At 42.3% G+C, this 22,150-nt stretch overlaps 1 pseudogene; it reads left to right on the top strand.

Moving 5' to 3' along the window:
• The window catches only part of LOC109873446 (integrator complex subunit 2-like), a 52,316-nt pseudogene that overhangs the window by 1,213 nt on the left and 28,953 nt on the right, over positions 1 to 22,150 (top strand).

Below are 22,150 nucleotides of genomic sequence, written 5' to 3'. Positions count from 1 at the left end.
GGTTCAGGTTCGCTCCCCTCACTGCATCCCCTGGGTTCTACAGCTGCATCATTGAGAGCATCCTAACTGGTTGCATCACTGCCTGGTATGGCAACTGCTCGGCCTCCGACCGCAAGGCACTACAGAGGGTAGTGTGTACTACAGCATTGGGGCCAAGCTTCCTGCCATCTATGACCTCTATACCAGGCGGTGTCAAGAGGAAGGCACAAAAAAAATTCCAAGACTCAAGCCACCCTAGTCATAGACTGTTTTCTCTGCTACCGCACGGCAAGTGGTACCGGAGCGCCAAGTCGAGGTCCAAGAGGCTTCTAAACAGCTTCTACCCCCCAAGCCATAAGACTCCTGAACATCTAGTCAACTGGCTACCCAGACTATTTGCATTGCCCCCCTCCCTCTCCACACCACTGCCACTCTCTGTTGTCATCTATGCATAGTCACTTTAATTAACTCTACTTACATGTACATACTACCTCAACTAACCAGTACCCCCGTACATTGACTCTGTACCAGCACTCCCCTGTTTATATAGTTATTTTATTTTTTACTGCTATTCTTGAATTACTTGTTACTTTTATCTCTTATTCCGATCCATATTTTTTTTTAACTGCTCTGTTGGTTAGGGGCTTGTAAGTAAGCATTTCATTGTAACCTGTTGTATTCGGCACATGTGACTAATCAAATTTGATTGGATCTACATGTAACATTCAAGTGGTTGATTTGGCCTGTCGTTAGTGTACACCCAGTTTTTCTTGCTCAGTTTATATTTCATGTTTTGTCTTCCAGGTGGCTGATTCCAATGAGGTATGGTTCCTAAAGTCGCCTGAGCTCTTTGAGTGCTCTGTATACCTGGAATAAGTTGCAGATGTCCTCTGTATAGTACAAGCAGGTACATGCATCTCTCTATATCTCCAACAAGTTGATCGCGAGCTACCAGTAGCTCACAGCCACCTATGAGTAGCTCGCCAAACAATTCTGGAAGTGCATATGCTCTTCAATTGTTCCATCACAAACTGTCATGAAATATCAGACACCTCAAAATCCCGGCTACTATCCAATCAAATCCAAATGGACATTATCCCACCCCTGATTAGCCACAATTGGCTTAAAAAGCCAAACATAACACAATATATGCAAATTAATTTCCAGCAATAATGCCCCGTTTGTCTGGTGTGCGCATTTGTCAATCATTCACTTTGTGTAGCCAGTTAGCGATAATGATAACTGTCTTCTGAGTAGATTTTCCCAAAAACCTTCTCAATTAAATGTTAACTGCAAAGTAGGCTTACCTGGCAGAATTATATCAAGGTTGTATTAGTATCAATCGGATGGGCTTTTGTTTTGTAGACTCTGTCATGATACATGCAGCAGCAAAAACGTCTCTTGATGAGAACATTCCTCTCGAAAATGCGCAATTAAATGGGAATTACACAAAAAATCTAAAATGTTTCATTTTTTTCCCCAAAATGGTAATCTGATGTGATTCTCAATATTGACATCGAATTTACAATTTCGGGAAAATACAAAGAGTGCCTATTTGAAAGCTAGGGGAAAATGGAGTAGTTTGTGACATGTTTAATCATTTAAAAGTAGCTCTCACGCTAAAAAAAGTTTGGGCACCCCTGCTCTATATAATGTAGGTAACATCTGACCACGTTTTCAGTTGCCTTATCTGAAAATGCTGTTTTGTATTTGTTTGGAGAGAAATGCAACATTTCTTGGATAGTGATTTGTAAGATGTAGACAAGTTTACTACACGGTCTGCCTCTACACAGGCTGCTTCATGGATGGTGTGGTGTCTCATGTTTTATCCCCCCCACCCTTTCTCAGAGTTTCCCTCCCTGCTTTCCATCATAGATGTGTGCAGAGGCTTGGTGAGAAACGGTGACTGGTTCCTGTGCCTGCTGGTTGCTAATGTCCCTGACGGCTTCAATGACGGTTAACTGAAACATACAAAATAATGTCTATGCTAATAGTAAATGGACAATGCTGTTCTAATCTGTATGTTTGGAGAAGGGTTAGCTGCATCCCAATATGTTGACCGGAGTGTGGGTGTGTCGAAAGGATAGTAGTGGGTTTGTGGAAAGGAGTGGGTGTTGTCAACAGTGCTCTGAAGTAGTGGGTTTGTGGAAAGGAGTGGGTGTTGTCGACAGTGCTCTGAAGTAGTGGGTTTGTGGAAAGGAGTGGGTGTTGTCGACAGTGCTCTGAAGTAGTGGGTTTGTGGAAAGGAGTGGGTGTTGTCGACAGTGCTCTGAAGTAGTGGGTTTGTGGAAAGGAGTGGGTGTTGTCGACAGTGCTCTGAAGTAGTGGGTTTGTGGAAAGGAGTGGGTGTTGTCGACAGTGCTCTGAAGTAGTGGGTTTGTGGAAAGGAGTGGGTGTTGTCGACAGTGCTCTGAAGTAGTGGGTTTGTGGAAAGGAGTGGGTGTTGTCGACAGTGCTCTGAAGTAGTGGGTTTGTGGAAAGGAGTGGGTGTTGTCGACAGTGCTCTGAAGTAGGTTCGAGTTTTGATTGAGCTGTATTTTCTTCCGTTTCTTACCATGCAACTACCATATATTCCGCTACCGTACCATAAGAGTTTGGACTGTTTTTAATTAAGCAAAGGATGATTCTGAGTTGTATTTCACTGTTATTTTATTTTGACACATAGTCAGTTATAAAACTATTCGTTTATTTTTTATTAAATGTTTCGATGCTTTGTGCTTTGTTTGGGTGTGTTTACTGTGACTGTCACCCTGATTGGCTACAAGGTAGCTACTTCCCACACCTTTGCGGGACAGTAGTGTTTGTCAAGTGGGAGCTAATGACACTGTGCGCCGTATTGTTGCCGTTCATGCGCTCCCCATTGAGTAGTAGACTATGTATGTATCAAGGTGACGTCTAGATGCTCATCAATGTTAGTTATTTCTTGTGTAGGTTGCTATGCTAATTGAAATAAAATCATGTGAGCGAAAAAATTCTAGCTACCGCTGGCGGCACAACCATGAGACCCAGTAGGAAGCACTTCAAGTCGGCAGGCACACACCAGAGTACTGGTTGCCGGGTTACTATCTACTCGTAGTGCAGCCCAATCAAAAATGCAAAACAGTCTTGAGTGTTAACAAATCTGCCCAATTAGCTGATTCACTTTCCACCCACTCCTTTTGACACACCCACATTCGCCCATACACCGGTCGCCATATTGGGCTGTAGCTACTTGTATGTTTGGGCTCTTACAGTATGGTGCACAAACTGTTTAGCTTTCATTAGTCAACTAATCCATTAGTATTAATGGCTATTTGGTTTTATTGAGCCCGGAGCCTGACATATGCTTGGCAAAATCATCCTAGAGGGAGTATACTTAATCTAATAGATCTCATTGTAATTCTAGGCAGAGAATTATTGACGTTGGCTGGCTATTTCCTGTTTTTTTTCTCTCACCCAATTAGGTATTTCCACTCGTAGTTGGACAATGTTTCAACCCCAGGAGGTAGGACTAGTCTAATGTTAATGTATTCTCCTTATAATATTGATGATGCATATGATTGTCTCGCTACAGGGCCGGTGTGTGTGTGTGTTCTCTGCTTTAAAATACACATTATGAAGGAGGAAATGGAGATCTAGCGCCTCTAGATGTCTCTCTAGTGCCTCCTTATCCCCCAGGGCTCAGGTCTGAGTCAATAGCTTATTTGCGTTAGCGAGGCGAGAAGTGATGAAGAAGTCAGTCGGTAGGCAGCGTTACATTACATAGTGCTGAACATTAGTGAATCCTCATGGCTTGTTATTGGAATTGGCCTCTTTTATTGTATCGCATTTAAATGAATCACTTTAAGTTGGTGAAACGGTCGGGAAATGGACCCTGTCTCGAGGCATTGCATAGCCTAGCCTATAACATGAAGCGGTAACTAACTCAGTTGCTCTGAGTATTTTATGGCATATGCAATTCTCTGTAAGTAGCGGAGATGGAAGCTAATATCCTTTCAGTCACCATCTCAGTTGACCATAAACATTTAGCCTTTTAAACTGACAGCTGCAGCGAAGAACAGGCCCAAAAGTGAAGCCCTGTTAAAGTGCAGTAGCTTTTGAGAGCTATAAGATCTTATTACAGGCAAATAAATGAGTAATGATACCATGGTTCATTGTATTTCCGTAAGCAGTCCGTCAGCTATGACATAATGCACTGCTACAGACATGGAAGGCATCACAAATAGACAATAAAATGCTCTGGTGGGAGTAATAGTGCAGATCCTTGAAAGAAGGTCAATAAGTGGAGCACTGTGGTCTATAAAAACATGGAACAATGTCTTCATGCATCTTTGAAAATACTGATGTCCTTTGTTATTATTCCAACGTTCAAGTACCAATAAGTGCCAACTCTGCTAAATAAAACACGGGATTAATTGAATTATCCGCTCAAATCCCATTATTTCAAAACTGTTTAAAAAAAAAGTGCTTTGGGATTCCATAAAGCTTTCCATATCCTCAGAAAAGAACCCTTCTCTACATAATGTTGGAACCAATATCTCTACTGTGTGTGCAGGGGACTATTGAAGAATGGGGAATGTCAGGATGAGGAGAGCATGGGTGGGAGGTGCAGGACAGAAGCACTGAGGAAGCTGTGTCAGATAAACCCCTCCCAGGCTCTCAACATCAGAGCCATGGTGGTGAGTCTGTCTTACATCATTTTCACACTATCGTGCTGATCTGAACCGTTTGTTCTTTCAGCACGGTTCCAGCTAGGTTGGATATGTAACCAGGCCAGCACAGTACAGCTCGTCTTTTATTAAACCTTTTTTAAAGCGGCAATCAGCAGTAAAAACAATGACAAAGCATTTTCCCCTTGTCTGTTTCAGTAAAAAGCTGAGGGATGGGGCTGGATAAATTGAGTAAAACAAGCTTATATTTTGGGTTCCTTATGGGGTACGAAAGTTCAACTAGGCCCATGAGGCATTTAGAAGTTATATTCTTCAAGAATCAATGGGTATATATATAAAAAAAATGGATGTAGCAATTGCTGATTGCCCCTTTAAGTTGTGCCAATGCCAGCTCTGTTTGCTGCCCTGAAGAGAACCGCCGTGAATCTATAGAAAACCTCACTGTCATTCTATGTGTGTCCCCACCTGTCCCCAGGTGGAGGAGTGTCACCTGCCAGGTCTGGGTGTGGCCCTGACCCTGGACTATAAGCCTGACGTGGCCGACGATGCGGTCAGCCCTCTGGTGTCCTACATCAGTGGCCTGCTGCTGGGCACCAATGGGAAAGTACGCACTTGGTTCAGCATGTTCATATGCAACGGACAACCAGTGAGAAACACAGACCACTGCCTACAGTAACATATAGGACCATACATATTTGAATTCTACATACTTACTCAATTTGGTTTGACTTATCAGTGATCCAAGCCCTGCTCAGATAATCCCTACCATTGTGTCGCTGAGTTGTCATAGTGGGGTGTTGGAGGTCATAATGTTAGAAACCGAATTTACAGTGCATTCTGAAAGTATTCAAACCCTTTTCCTTTTTACACATTTGGTTACATCACAGCCTTATTTTAAAATGGGTTAAATAAAAACAATCCTCATCAATCTACACACAATACCCCTTAATGGCAAAAACCAAGCCACGAGGTTGAAGGAAGTCCGTATTGTGTCAAGGCACAGATCTGGAGAAGGACACCAACACATTTCTGCAGCATTGAAGGTCCCCAAGAACACAGTGACCTCCGTCATTCTTAAATGGAAGAAGTTTGGAACCACCAAGGCTCATCCTAAAGCTGGCTGCCGTTTAAACTGAGCAATCATGGGAGAAGGTTGTTTGTCAGGGAGTTGATCATGAACCCGATGGTCACTCTGAAGAAGCGCCAGAATTCCTTTTGTGGAGATGGGAGAACCTTCCAGAAGGACAACCATCTCTGCAGCACTCCACCAATAATGCCTTTATGGTAGAGTGGCCAGACAGAAGCCACTCCTTAGTAAAAGGCACATGACAGCCTGCTTGGAGTTTGCCAAAAGGCACTTAAATACTCTCAGACCATGAGAAACAAGACTCTCTGGTCTGATGAAACCAAGATTTAACTCTTTGGCCTGAATGCCAAGCATCACATCTGGAGGACCTCTGGTACTATCCCTACGGTGATGCATGGTGGTGGCAGCTGCATCATGCTGTGGGGATATTTTTCAGCGGCAGGGACTAGGAGACTAAGGATCGTGGGAGAGTTCCTTGACGAACCTTCTTCAGAGCACTCAGGACCTCAGGTGAACGACTCTAAGCACACAGACAACGCAGGAGAGGCTTTGGGACAAGTCTCAATGTCCTTGAGTGGCACAGCTAGAGCCTGGACTTGAACCCGATCGAACATCTCTGGAGAGACCTAAAAATAGCTGTGCAGCGACGCTTCCCATCCAACCTGACATAGCTTGAGAGGATCTGCAGAGAAGAATGTGAGAAACTCCCCAAATATAGGTGTGCCAAGCTTGTAGCATCAAACCCAAGAAGACTTGAGGCTATAATTGCTGCCAACAGTGCTTCAACAAATGACTGAGTAAAGGGTCTGAATACTTATGTAAATGTGATATTTCAGCTTAATTAACTTTGATACATTTTCTAAAAACCTGTTCTTGCTTCGTCATTGTGGGGTATTGTGTGTAGATTGACAATTTAATACATTTTTTAATAAGGCTGTAACGTAACAAAATGTGGAAAAGTCAAGGGGTCTGAATACTTTCCGAATGCACTGTATGTCCCTCTAACTCCCCTGAAATGCCTCTGTCAGTCCTACGGCTATTGTGTGCAGTAATCATCCGTCTATGAACCTGAGTTATACTGTTAACACTAAGGCAGTTTGCCCTAGTAGGAAGGCCCCTCAGTGCAGCTCACTCTGTACAGCTCAAACAGAAATATCACAGTCATGTCTACTGGTGATAAGCCTCCCAGTAAAGCAATAAATACAATCAAGAATCCCAGAAATGTGCAAAAAATAGCCTACATTAACATATTTAGCTTAAGAAGCAAGGTTCATGAAATCGATAACGTGCTAGTGCAGATAACATTCATATATTGACCATCTCTGACACTGACATAGATAATACCTTTGATACAGTGTTAGCAATGCATGGTTTCAACTTCTTGAGAAGAGGTAGGAATCCCAACGGTGGTTGTGGTGCCGTTTATATTCAGTCACATATCTGCTTAGAGAGAATCTCATTTCAAATGCTGTTGAAGTAATATGGCTACAGGTTCACCTGCCTCAACTAAAGGCCATTCTTGTGGGACGCTGCTATAGACCGCCAAGTGCTAACAGTCAATATCTGGATATTATGTGTGAAATGCTTGATAATGTATGTGATATCAATAGAGGGGTATCTTTTCTGCATGACCTAAGTATTGACTGGCTTTCATCAAGCTGCCCACTCAAGAAAAAGCTCCAAACTGTAACCAGTGCCTGCAACCTGGTTCAGGATATCAGTCAACCTACCAGGGTATTTACAAATAGCACAGGAATTAAATCATCCACATGTATTAATCACATCTTTACTGATTCTGAAGAAATCTGCTCTAAAGCAGTATCCAAATCGATCGGATGTAGTTATCATAATATAGTAGCCATATCTTGGAAAATTAAAGGTCATACAATATGTTTTGTAGTGATTTCTATGTTGACGATGTAAATAATAGTTGCTCTTCTGTGGTGTACAGTCGAGGTCAAAAGTTTTGAGAATGACACAAATATACATTTTCACAAAATCTGCTGCCTCGGTTTGTATAATGGCAATTTGCATGTACTCCAGAATGTTATGAAGAGTGATCAGATGAATTGCAAATAATTGCAAAGACCCTCTTTGCCATGCAAATGGACTGAATCCCCCAAAAACATTTCCACTGCATTTCAGCCCTGCCACAAAAGGATCAGCTGACATCATGTCAGTGATTCTCTCGTTAACACAGGTGTGAGTGTTGAAGAGGACAAGGCTGGAGATCACTCTGTCATGCTGATTGTGTTCAAATAACAGACTGGAAGCTTTCAAAGGAGGGTGGTGCTTGGAATCATTGATCTTCCTCTGTCAACCATGGTTACCTGCAAGGAAATACGTGCTGTCATCATTGCTTTGCACAGAAAGGGCTTCACAGGCAAGGATATTGCTGCCAGTAAGATTGCACCTAAATCACCCATTTATCGGATCATCAAGAACTTCAAGGAGAGCGGTTCAATTGTTGTGAAGAAGGCTTCAGGACGCCCAAGAAAGTCCAGCAAGTGCCAGGACCGTCTCCTAAAGTTGATTCAGCATCAGGATTGGGGCACCACCAGTACAGAGCTTGCTGGGGTGAAGTCATATTTTCTCTGATGAATCCCCTCATTAATCCTCAGGAGGCGGGTGGACAAACAAAACCCCACAAATTCTGACAAACTCCAAGCATTGATTATGCAAGAAAGGCCTGCAATCCGGATGTGGCCCAGAAGTTAATTGACAGCATACCAGTGCGGATTGCAGAGGTCTTGAAAAAGAAGGGTCAACCTGCAAAATATTGACTCTTTGCATCAACTTCATGTAATTGACAAGCCTTTGACACTTATGAAATGCTTGTAATTATAGTTCAGTATTCCATAATAACATCTGACAAAAATATCTAAAGACACTGAAGCAGCAGACTTTGAAAATTAATATTTGTCATTCTCAAAACTTATGGTCACGACTGTAAAATGAGGAGCAACCAGTAGCATTTATGAAATTGCTTATTCCAGTTACTAATAAGCATTCACGCATTTTAAGAAATTGACTGTAAAAACTGTTAAATCCATGTGGATTGATGAGGAATTCACAGCCGATTAGCAAATAAATTATAAATAGAGAAATTATGTGATTTAAACTGAATAATAAATAAACTATACTATGAAACAAAGACATTCTCTAAATAATAAAGATTTTGAGCACCTTAAATTACATTTTAGTCACAAAGGCGAACTCGGCTCCATCATTCATTGCATCAGATGGCTCATTCGTCACAAAACCCACTTGTATTGCCATCTACTTTAATACATTTTTCATTGGCAAGATTAGCAAATTTAGGCATGACATGCCAACAACAAGTCTTGAGGTGACACATCTATTCATAACTGACCGAATTATGAAATACAAGCGTTTATATTTTTGAATTCTGTAAAGTGAGTGTGAAAGAGGAGACTAATATTTCTTCAATCAAAAATGACAAGCCACCTGGGTCTGATAACTTAAATGGAAAATTACTGAGGATAATAGCGGACAAAATTGCCACTCCTATTTGCCATCTCTTCAATCTAAGCCTACAGGAATGTGTGTGCCCTCAGACCTGAAGGGAAGCAATAGTCATTCTGCTACCCAAGAATAGCAAAGCACCCTTTACTGGCACAAACAGCTGACCACCTGTTACCAACCCTTTGTAAACTTTTAGATTTTTGGGGGGTTGACCAGATACAATGCTATTTCACAGTAAACAAATTAACAGATTTTCATCACACTTATATGGAAGGGCATTCAACATGCATGGCACTTACACAAACAACTGATTGGCTGAGAGGAATTGATTATAAAACGATTGTGGGAGCTGTTTTGTTAGACTTCATTGCAGCTTTTGACATTATCGATCATAGTCTTCTGCTTTAAAAGGTATGTGCTATGGTTTAACATCCCTTGCAACATTGTGGATACAGACTTACCTGTCTAACAGAACCATGAGGGTGTTCTTTAAAGGAAGCATCCAACACAATCCAAGTAGAGTCAGGCATTCCCCAGGGCAGCTGTTTAAGACCCTTACTTTTTGAATCTTTACTAATGACCTGCCACTGGCTCTGAGTAAAGCCTGTGTGTCTGCTGATGACTCAACACTATACACGTCAGCTACCACAGCAAGTGAAATCACTGCAACACTTAACAAGAGCTGCAGTTAGTTTCAGAGTGGGTGGCAAGGAATAAGTTAGTCCTACATTTTCCTAAAACTAAAATAATTGTATTTGGGACAAATCATTCACTAAACTCTAAAACTCAACCAAATCTTGTAATAAATCATTTGGAAATTGAGCACTTTGAGGTCATGGTCAAAACACATTGAAGCAACAGTAGCTATGATGGGGAGAGGTCTGTCCATAATAAAGCATTACTCTGCTGTCTTATGGCAGCTCCTACAGGCCCTAGTTTTGTCGCAACGGGACTAAGGAAAATTGCAAATGGCCTAGAATAGGGCTGGCTCATAAATGTACACAGGGAACTAACATTAATAATATGCATGTCAATCTCTCCTGGCTCAAAGTAGAGGAGAGACTTCATCCCTACTTGAATGCACCTTGGGATCTGTTTTAAACTACTAGCATACAGATCAGACACCCACGCATACCACAAGACATGCCACCAGAGCTCTCTTCACAGTCCACTAGGCCAGAACAGACTATGTACTACGCATAGTACTACGTTGATCCATGACCACATGGAACTATTTCACTTCAAGTAACTCATTTATTAATTTGTATTTTAACTAGGCAAGTCCATTAAGAACACGTTCTTATTTACAATGACTGCCTACTCATGCAAGCAGTAAAATCAGGTTTTAAAAAATTATAAAACTACACCTTATGCAACGGCGGGAACTTTTTTTGTGGTGTGATTTTCATATACACCCATGGGCTTCCAACCACATCAGCACACTGTTTAAAAAATATATATTTTCAAAATCTGTATTGTTGTATATCCCTTGTTTTCTTTCGCGCAAATAAAACTAAAGAGATACACACAGGCACAGGCACGCATACACACACAGGATAACATACACACCCATACACATTAAGTTTGTGGTTATAAAGTGCTCGCCTGAGGGCACACTGTGTTGTGTAATTTTTTAAATTGTATATAACTGCCTTAATTTTGCTGGACCCCAGTAAGAGTAGCTGCTGCTTTGGCAAGAGTCGTCTGTTCTTTTGACCAATCGTTGGTCGACATTTTTAAACATGTATTTTTCCATATGTTGACACATCCTATGTGTTTTTAGGAAAAACATTCCCTATTCCCTCAACCCTTGCTCTCTTTACGTGACACATGTATGCATCGCATGCACGTGCCCAAAGACCTTTTCATATGCTGACTATGTAATTATTACTCAAGAATGTCTGTTATCCCAGAGGACGATTTGGACGGGATTAGTTTTTTTTCCTAACTGCCCCCTGTAATTCAAAATGTTTAAAAATAAAATCTAAATTGACAGGACGCAAGCCTGGAGGTTTTTATTCTAGGTGTGAAGGTACAGTATTTCATAGGTGATAGGGCTACACTGAACTTGAGCTCAGTTCCTAAGTTTCTAAACCAAACCATCTTTCCAATCGTGTCGTCATAATATTGGAATTGAGGAAGTCTAATCAAATTTTATTAGTCACATTCTCCGAATACAACCGGTGTAGACCTTACAGTGAAATGCTTACCCCAAACCAACAATGCAGTTTAAAGAATAATAAATAAAAGTAACAAGTAGTTAAAGAGCAGTAAAGAGCAGAAGTAAAATAACAATTGCGAGACTATATACAGGGGCTACTGGTACAGAGTCAATGTGCGGGTGCACCGGTTAAGGTAATTGTGGTAACATGTACATGTAGGTAGAGTTATTAAAGTGACTATACATAGATAATAACAGAGAGTAGCAGTGGTGTAAAATGGGAGGTAGGGCAATGCAAATAGTCTGGGTAGCCATTTGATTAGATGTTCAGTAGTCTTATGGCTTGGGGGTAAAAGCTTTTTAGAAGCCTCTTGGACCTAGACTTGGTGCTCTGGTACCTCTTGCCGTGCGGTAGCAGAGAGAACAGTCTATGACTAGGGTAACTGGAGACTGACAATTTTTAGGGCCTTCCTCTGACACTGCCTGGTATAGAGGTCCTGGATAGCAGGAAGCTTGGCCCCAGTGATGTACTGGGCTGTACGCACTACTAGTGCCTTGCGGTCGGAGGCTGAGCAGTTGCCTTACCAGGCAGTGATGCAACCAGTCAGAATGCTCTCGATGGTGCAGCTGTAGAACCTTTTGAGGATCTGAGGACCCATGCAAAATCATTTCAGCCTCCTGAGGGAGAATAGGTTTTGTCGTGCCCTCTTCACGACTGTCATGGTGTGCTTGGACCATGTTAGTTTGTTGGTGATGTGGACACCAAGGAACTTGAAGCTCTCAATCTGCTCCACCACAGCCCCATTGATGAGAATGGGGGCATGCTCGGTCCTCCTTTTCCTTTAGTCCACAATCATCTCCTTTGTCTTGCTCACGTTGAGGGAGAGGTTGTTATCCTGGCACCACACAGCCTGGTCTCCGACCTCCTCCCTATAGGCAGTCTCGTTGTTGTCGTTGATCAGGCCACTTAATGATCTTTTTGGAGTCGTGCCTGGCCGTGCAGTCATGAGTGAACAGGGAGTACAGGAGGGGACTGAGAACCCCCGAGGGGCCCCTGAGTTGAGGATCAGCGTGGCGGATGTGTTGTTACCTACCCTTACCACCTGGGGGCGGCATGTCAGGAAGTCCAGGATCCAGTTGCAGAGAGAGGTGTTTAGTCCCAGGATGAGTGATCATAATCATTGGGATATTTTAGCAATCTGCAGTACATCCTAAATGCCCCCCCACCCTTCAGATGTGAGCTTAACATTGCACATGAGACTCATTTTAAGGGAATGGATGAGATAGTAAACTTATCATATCCAAACATTTAAGTCAGTTGTATAGTGTTGCTTTGCGGTCTATTAAGAGGTTTGCATTAAATAGGCTAAAATTTTTGTTTTTGTTTGTTTGTTAATATTCAATTCATACGCACAAAACCATATAAACAAAAGCATTCACTGTGAAATTTGATAGGCTGCATGTAGGCCATTCATGATATACCTACATTTATCAATCAGTTAGTTTTCGCAAACAGTTTCGCAAACTGCGAGCAACACCTGTCAAACTCATACATTTATCTCAAAACACAGGAATGTCGATTCACATGGGACCTGTATTATCATAGGACCTTGGAGTTAGCCAAAGAAACAGGGTATTCTGGTTGGAAATGTTACTCTCCTGCCATCTAATTATTTTATAAAAAAAGATATATATTTTGCCTTTATTTAACTAGGCAGTCAGTTAAGAACAAATTCTTATTTACAATGACGGCCTACCCCAGCCAAACCCTAACCCGGACGACACTGGGCCAACTGTGCGCCGTCCTATAGGACTCCCAATCACAGCCGGTTGTGATACAGCCTGCAATCAAACCAGGGTCTGTAGGGATGCCTCTAGCACTGAGATGCAGTGTCTTAGATCGCTGCGCCACTCGGGAGATTACTGACATAGCAGATTCGGTTTGGACAAAAATTACAGATGTGGTGTTTTGTGCTCGTGCACATAATTACATTATCCGATCTCCCCCAGTAAAACTAATCCTGTCCGAATAGGGCACAATTGGGCCTGACCTATAGCCAGGGCCGCTCTTTGCCGTTCTGCTGCCATAGGCGAGACCAAAACTAGAATAGTCCCAGTAAGCAAAATGTATTTAACTAGGCAAGTCAGTTAAAAACAAATTCTTTCAATGACGACCTAGGAACAGTGGGTTAATTGCCTTGTTCAGGGGCAGAACAACAGATTTATACCTTTTCAGCTCGTGGATTCGATCTTGCAACCTTTCAGCTACTAGTCCAACGCTCTAAGCACTAGGCTACCTGCTTCCCCAAAAATGACGTTGAAAAGATGTAACATACGTCTTTTCCAGACACTGACGTTAGGTTAAATTTAGGTTCTGAATAAAAGGTGAAAATGTACTTTCCATATGTTTTAAAATATGCATTTTCCAGAACGCCGAAAATACATTTCTTTTAACATAAAACCAGGTACATTTTTCATTCCGAATGAAAATGGAAAATACTTATTTTCCTGATGTTGAAAATACGTATTTTACAGATGTAGAAAATGTTTATTTTTCTGATGTTGAAATCAGGCTCATTTTTGTTTCTGAATGAAAGTAGAAAATAAGTCATTTATATACATCTATGTTTGGACCAAATCGAGGCTGGTCCAGACCAGACAAAATCTGAACCAAACATATAAACGTCTATTATTGGTTCATATTTGGATCTGACCAAAAACCAATGTCTGTGGATGTGGAAAATCCAGGCCGGTCCGGAACCGCACCAAAAAAAGACATCCAAAAGGCGTTGGCGTCGGTCCGTGCTTGCTGAGGTGTAGCCTACAGTGTTGCCTGAAATAGCATTTTATTGACTCCCATCTATGTGGTATGCCTACTGTTTCTAAAACACCAAAAACCGACATCTGTACAGGACCGAAAAAATACTTCCAAAAGACGTCGGCTTGTGCTTACTCGGGTGTAGCCCGCCATGTCAGCCCGCAATGGATTTTATGAATGCCCATCCGTGTGGTAGGCCCACCGTTTGTAAAACAGGCCATTGCATTGGCTTTATTAGTCCTGATTCCTGTGACTAATCAATTTGGCTTTTTACGCACTGAATATCAGCTACCCAACTTTATCAGGAGCTATTGTTGTGGAAAATATTGAATCAAATACTTCTCAGATACCGGAGCTTGTGAATTCAAATAGACTTTATTACAGAGAGTAACAAAGCTGAACAATTCCATAGAGGAACTGAATCTTCATTCTTAGTACTTGGCAGTACTATACAGACAGTCTTAGCCTTACATTACGTTGTCACTCCACTTTACAAATCTTGCTGTTTTACTTAGTTTCCATTCTCTTATTGGCTCAGACATTGGGGCATACTCCTACTGGTGCCTATCACTGATTAGCTAATGTTCCTGTCCAAAGATCTTCACAAGTTTAGGCCGATGTTGTCTATGTATGATTAATCCATGTGTGTGTCCAGTAGCCTTCACAAGATCAGATATGGCCCAGACCAGCCAACTTGCCTCATCCACACAGATTCTGCTTACATTCTGTTTTAGTTGACTCGATATTGATCCAGCTTTGTACACTCACATGCGCTTCAGCCTTCATTCTGCTTACACATGTCTAATATCTAAACTTATATCGATTATTATTTCTACTTCAAAGAGAACAGTATAGGTACTGAGAATCATCAGATGACTGGAAAATCTCCTACCCTATCTCCAGTCTATTTGCAATGTGTTTACACATTGGGAAATGCAGGAGTATTTTCTTTTTTGCTATGATCAGCTTGTCAAAAAAGTTACAGATATGAACTTGAAACCACTGATCATGACAATGGGGTGAAACTCTTGAAAAACAGTTGTGATTGTCCATTCCATAATGTCCATTTTACTTTGGCCTGTTATGTTTTTAGGATATGCTGTTTGTTAACATGACAGCTACTTTTTTATTTGATTGGGCGCCATTTAGGTTCGGCTATTTGATTGGAGAATCCGGCATGATGTAAAAAGTGTCCCTCATTACGTTGTAATTAATTTTATCTTTGATAAGCACTGCTTATCAAAGGGCGGCATCAGCGCTCACCTACAAAGCCCATATGCCACCGGTTGAGAGAAATTGTCATTGTTTTTGGGCAGAATTGTGTTAGGTTTTATGTGTTGTTGTTGGAGGTGCGTCTTGGTCAGTTTAGCTCAGAAAATGCCACCCTCGTCTATCTGCTGCCATAGGCGGCCTCCTAATCCTGCTTAATGACGTGACAAATAAACTCAAAATGGCGGAATATTTACAGGTTGCTCAGGAGGTAAAGGAAAAAACAGATGTGTGGAATAAATGTGGCTCGTTGTGGAAAATACTGGAGATCAAGAAAAAGAAGATGAGCAAGCGCTGCGTGCGTATTATGGGTGCCAAATAGGTGCAGTATAGATTACAAAATAATTTTTCTGACCGTTTTGTAACAATGCAAACAACCCTAAATAAAGTATAAGCGTACCAGAGAGTCTGTTGTAAAGTTTTTTTGGTAAGCCTTTATTACAGCAAAGACAAACAGTCACAATCATTGGTGAACGCAATATATGAAATGTAACGATTTATTGTTTAAGCTAATTATTAAAGACTCGCTTTATTATTTTTAAACTAAAATGTGTGATTGCATTTAAAATCACGAATTACTCGTTTCTTGTGTGATGACATGAACGAATGAATGATTGATTAAAACAGTAGGTAAGTAAAAAGGAAAGTAAGTTACGGTATTAAGACTAAACAGGATGTGTTCATTGGCCTACAGCTCAACGGTGGTTATACAGGACTACTATACCAAGCCTACTAATGATGAAATGACTTATTATAAAAAATAACAATAAGGAGATCAAGAAAAAGGAGCATTTATTAATATTTTTCATACAATTTGGAACAGTGTAAACACTAAATAAATGAGAACAGCCTCTGGTATTATTTATAATGAAGAAAAAGTGTAAAGCTTTAATTGCAGCAAAGCAAAGATGATCAATACTGCCAAATTTGTGAAATTGTTTCTTGGTGCTCACTGAATCAGTAGGCTATTAAACAAACACTGATTATAGACCTAATTAAGTTTGGGTTTCCTCTTTCCTCACGTTTCTTATACAATAAGGCAAGGGCTGTTTTCTCATCTCCTCATTTTGTTTCTGACTCAGGTATTGTTCTCAACACCTATGTGCTGCTGGCTATTATGCACATAGCAACATGGTTTAAGAAAAGGCATATTAAACAGCTCAATGATGTCTTTCAGAACCGTGGACAGCAACCGCAATCCAATGAGGGAGAAAGCGCATTTGTTATAAAATAATATTAAACCGTTGTTTAGGTAATATAACTATGTACAATTTCAGTAGCACATGTCTTAGACTGACTGTGCCATCCCCACGGCCTCCACAATGGATCAGTCCACTCAGCTTGAATCGGACAGGTATCTTGTACATTGTTACTCACACACACACACACACACACACACACACACACACACACACACACACACACACACACACACACACACACACACACACACACACACACACACACACACACACACACACACACACACAGCTCTCACTGATACCTTGAAAGTGGCTTATATTCTCTCATACAGCTCTCAACCCCCCTCCCTCTTTCTCTCTTGCCATCTCTCCGTTGCTCCCTCACTCCGTCAGAGAAAGCATGAGAACACCTCAGTGTGGAGGATGCAGAGAGCAGCTCAGGGTACTCAGGTCTCAGGGAGTAGCACGTGGTGAAGGCCTCCACCCTGCTCCGACTCTACTGTGCACTGATGGGCATCGCAGGACTCAGGTAGGCAACACTGCAGAGAGGAGAGGACATCAGTAGGGATGGCGCTGATGGTCTCTTCTGATAGGTACTCTGTTTTATGAGTTATTTTCAAGAGGGGGGTGAGGAGTTATCTTAGTTTTGTTTGTGTGAGAATGTAATTTACTTTTGAAAGTGGGTGTATGTAATGTATGTGGATGATTAACTTTAGGTGGCAATTTGGGGTGTTTTGTGAGATTTGAAGTAATAGTGGTGTGTGTGTGTCTTCCCCCATGGACATGCCTACTGTTGAGTAGGCAGAGCAGCTTCTCCAGCTGATGATCAGCAGGCCTCCGGCCACTCCAGCTGGGGTTCACTTTGTCTCTCTGTCCTACTGTAAACTACTAGCCTAACCCCACACTAGTCAGGTAGGACCATGTTACCACTACAACCAGCCTCTTACTCGTCCGTATCTCCTTACTCACCCCTTCCTACAGATGTTATTGGCTCTTTCTCAATTGTCCATAGGCACTCTTCACTTCATTGCACTGATCTGAAAGAACTGACCAGGTAAAAGCCACCATTGGTTTTGCCTGTCAAATATTTTCCAATCAGTGCAGATGAAGAGGAGAAATGAGGAGAGGGTAGATGTTTAAGTAGTTGAGTTAGTCATTGTATCTTATGCCACGCAGTTGGCAGTCAGATTCTCGCTGGGCTAACAGAGCCAGGTTCAACAGGTAGCTTGTTTGGAAAGGTTCCTGATGTTACATTAAGTGGTTTTTGACAGTGTTGTGTTCTCCTGCAGCACCCCTTGGGCAAGAGCAGGTGATGGTGATGTGGCTCAGCTGGATGATCAAAGAGGAGGAGGATTTTGAGAGGTGATTACGACTTGTCCTTGTTTTTGTTTATCAAGCTCTCTTTCATGTTTCATCTGCTCCCCCAGTAACTGCGGAATGAGCGGTCTATCTTTTTTGGGGTAGGTTTCTCAAAAACATGTACATTCTGTAACATGCAATATACATCGAAAATACAGATTTGGTTCAAATAAAGTTAATTTCTCCTTTAATGCTGCCTCGCAAAACACAGGTGTACTGTGCATGTTAATGCCCCATCTCCACATCTTGTTCTTCCCTCCCCTTCTCCTCTCTGCTCTGGTCTATGCTACTGGAGGGGAAAGGCAGAGGGCAGACAGCTCATCTAAAAATAAGAACAAACGGTGCAGGGACGCGGGGTGGAATAGGGCAGGGCTAGGGAGGGATAGGGGAGTGGGGGGGACCAACCCGAGAGGCCCTGACAGGCTTTTAAAAATGTAATAAGCCCTTCATCGTCTGTGAGTTATTACTGTATCAGCCCAACTCCCTGTCTGTGTAAACGTGTGTCTCCTCTGTGTGCTGTGGACCCATCAGTGGGAAGGTAAATGAGTGTAGAGGGGGCACTGAGCCGGAGGAGGAGGGAGCAGGGTGTCTGTCATAGTTGGGTATAATCAGTTTATTAAAGTGCCATCCTCCTAAGATGCATTTTCAGCTGCCGGTTTAAATCTCTCTCTCTCTCTCTCTCTCTCTCTCTCTCTCTCTAGTGATGCGGGTGTCGCCGCTTCTTTCACAGAGATGCTATTACTGGTTGCCATGTATTTCCATAGCAACTAGCTCAGCGCCATCATCGAGCTGGTCTGCTCCACTTTGGGGATGAAGGTAAGGTGGAGTGATGGCGGAAGGTGGGGGGATCTGAATTGCATACACCTCGTCTCCTTCTCAAAACCCATTGGATGAGAGGCCCCTCCCCTCTAGAGAGGGAGAGACTATCTTTTTAACCATACCACGTGGTTAAACTCTTAGACTTTCGATACCGACAGAATAAGAACAAGTCTTTGATATTGATTACTAGTCTGCAGCTAGGAATTCGGCATCATTGAACACGAAGAACGACAACCCCTCTAACCAAGACAGAGAGAGAGAGGGAGAGAGACGGACAATTCTACAAAAGAAAAACTTTTCACCAGCGATCAAGACAACACACTGAGCGTAAATATATATATTGATTGCAATTGTTCCCGAATGAGTGAGCGTTCATGGGTAAAGGATTAGCATTTTAATTGTTATAATTAACTCTGTAGTGACTTCTTAGTCGACCCCCACTCCCCTTTTGTCAAACAAGCCGCCATGCCGGTTCAGCACACTAGGGCAAATTCTATCATTTCATGTAACCATATTTACTGTTTGTTTATGCATTTCTGTGAATTACTTAGTTAGTAATAAATAAACAATTTAAGACTATTGATGTATGGATGACTCATAGTGAAGACTGGGTTCGTGCAGATAACCAACAATTAACGACGTTTGGAATGAGACTAACGTGAGGTAAAGTAAATAATTCATTAATTCGAAGACTAATTGATCAGATAAAATATCTGAAAAGTTATTTTAGGAAATGATAACTTTGTAATCTGAATATTTTTCCTTGGTGCATAGATTTCATAGTTAATTAGTTACATGATTAACCAGTTGATCGCATAGTAACTAATTACAGAGAATCTTTGATAAAAACTATCAGTCTTCAGTTAATGATAGTAAAGACACGACAGTAGCCTTACACAAGCTCCTGACAGAGCTGGTGTAATTGAGTCAGGTTTGTAGGCCTCCTTGCTCTTACACGCTTTTTCAGTTCTGCCCATACATTTTCTATGGGATTGAGGTCAGAGCTTTGTGATGGCCACTCTAATACCTTGACATTCTTGTCCTTAAGCCATTTTGCCACAACTTTGATAGTATGCTTGGGGTCATTGTCCATTTGGAAGACCCATTTGCGTCCAAGCTTTAACTTCCTGAATGATGCAGAAAAATGTATCCATGCTTTTGTTACTTCAAGATTAGACTACTGCAATGCTCTACTTTCCAGCTACCCGGATAAAGCACTAAATATACTTCAGTTAGTGCTAAATACGGCTGCTAGAATCCTGACTAGAACCCAAAAAATTGATCATATTACTCCAGTGCTAGCCTCCCTACACTGGCTTCCTGTCAAGGCAAGGGCTGATTTCAAGGTTTTACTGCTAACCTACAAAGCATTACATGGGCTTGCTCCTACCTATCTCTCTGATTTGGTCCTGCTGTGGTCTGCCTACCCATGTGAGAGACGCAAACTCGGCCTCAACCTTGAAGTCTTTACTGAAGACTCATCTCTTCAGTGGGTCATATGATTGAGTGTAGTCTGGCCCAGGAGCGTGAAGGTGAACGGAAAGGCTCTGGAGCAACGAATCGCCTTTGCTGTCTCTGCCTGGCCGGTTCCCCTCTTTACACTGGGATTCTCTGCCTCTTACCCTATTACAGGGGCTGAGTCACTGGCTTACTAGTGCTCTTTCATGCCGTCCCTAGGAGGGGTGCGTCACTTGAGTGGGTTGAGTCACTGATGTGATCTTCCTGTCTGGGTTGGCGCCCCCCTTGGGTTGTGCCGTGGCGGAGATCTTTGTGGGCTATACTCAGCCTTGTCTCAGGATGTTAAGTTGGTGGTTGAAGATATCCCTCTAGTGGTGTGGGGGCTGTGCTTTGGCAAAGTGGGTGGGGTTATATCCTTCCTGTTTGGCCCTGTCCGGGGGTATCATCGGATGGGGCCACAGTGTCTCCTGATCCCTCCTGTCTCAGCCTCCAGTATTTATGCTGGAGTAGTTTGTGTCGGGGGGCTGGGGTCAGTTTGTTATATCTGTAGTACTTCTCCTGTCTTATCCGGTGTCCTGTGTGAATTTAAGAATGCTCTCTCTAATTCTCTCTCTCTCTTTCTTTCTCTCTCTCTCGGAGGACCTGAGCCCTAGGACCATGCCTCAGGACTACCTGGCATGATGACTCCTTGCTGTCCCCAGTCCACCTGGCCGTGCTGCTGCTCCAGTTTCAACTGTTCTGCTTGCGGCTATGGAATCCTGACCTGTTCACCGGACGTTCTACCTGTCCCAGACCTGCTGTTTTCAACTCTCTAGAGACAGCAGGAGTGGTAGAGATACTTTTAATGATCTGCTATGAAAAGCCAACTGACATTTATTCCTGAGGTGCAGACTTGGTGCACCCTCGACAACTACTGTCATTATTATTATTTGACCATGCTGGTCATTTATGAATATTTGAACATCTTGGCCATGTTCTGTTATAATCTCCACCCGGCACAGCCAGAAGAGGACTGGCCACCCCTCATAGCCTGGTTCCTCTCTAGGTTTCTTCCTAGGTTTTGGCCTTTCTAGGGAGTTTTTCCTAGCCAACGTGCTTCAACACCTAAATTGCTTGCTGTTTGGGGTTTTAGGCTGGGTTTCTGTTCAGCACTTTGAGATATCAGCTGATAGACGAAGGGCTATATGAATACATTTGATTTGATTTGACTGATGTCTTGAGATGTTGCTTCAATATATCCACCTAATTTTCCTCCTCATGATGCCATCTATCAGTCCCTCCTGCAGCAAAGCACCCCCACGACATGATGCTGCCACACCCGTGCTTCACGGTTGGGATGTTCTTCAGCTTGCAAGCCACCCCCTTTTCCTCCAAACATAATGATGGTCATTATGGCCAAACAGTTCAATTTTTGTTTCATCAGAGCAGAGGACATGTCTCCAAAAAGTACGATCTTTGTCCCATGTGCAGTTGCAAACCGTAGTCTGGCTTTTTTACGACTGTATTGGAGCAGTGGATTCTTCTTTGCTGAGCGGCCTTTCAGGTTATGTCGATATAGGACTCTTTTTACTGTGGATATAGATACTTTTGTACCTGTTTCCTCCAGCATCTTCACAAGGTCCTTTGCTGCTGTTCTGGGATTGATTTGCACTTTTCGCACCAAAGTATGTTCATCTCTAGGAGACAGAACGCGTCTCCTTCCTGAGCCGTAAGACGGCTGCATAGGCCCATGGTGTCTATACTTGCATACTTTTCTTTGTATAGATGAACGTGGTACCTTCAGGCATTTGGAAATTGCTCCCAAGGATGAACCAGACTTGTGGAAGTCTACAATTTCTTTTGAGGTCTTGGCTGATTTCTTTA

The sequence above is a fragment of the Oncorhynchus kisutch genome, linkage group LG28 (assembly GCF_002021735.2).
Source record: "Oncorhynchus kisutch isolate 150728-3 linkage group LG28, Okis_V2, whole genome shotgun sequence".
Lineage (NCBI taxonomy): Eukaryota > Metazoa > Chordata > Actinopteri > Salmoniformes > Salmonidae > Oncorhynchus > Oncorhynchus kisutch.
The sequence above is the reverse complement of the archived record's forward strand: the minus strand, read 5'-3'. Positions and strand labels throughout refer to the sequence as shown.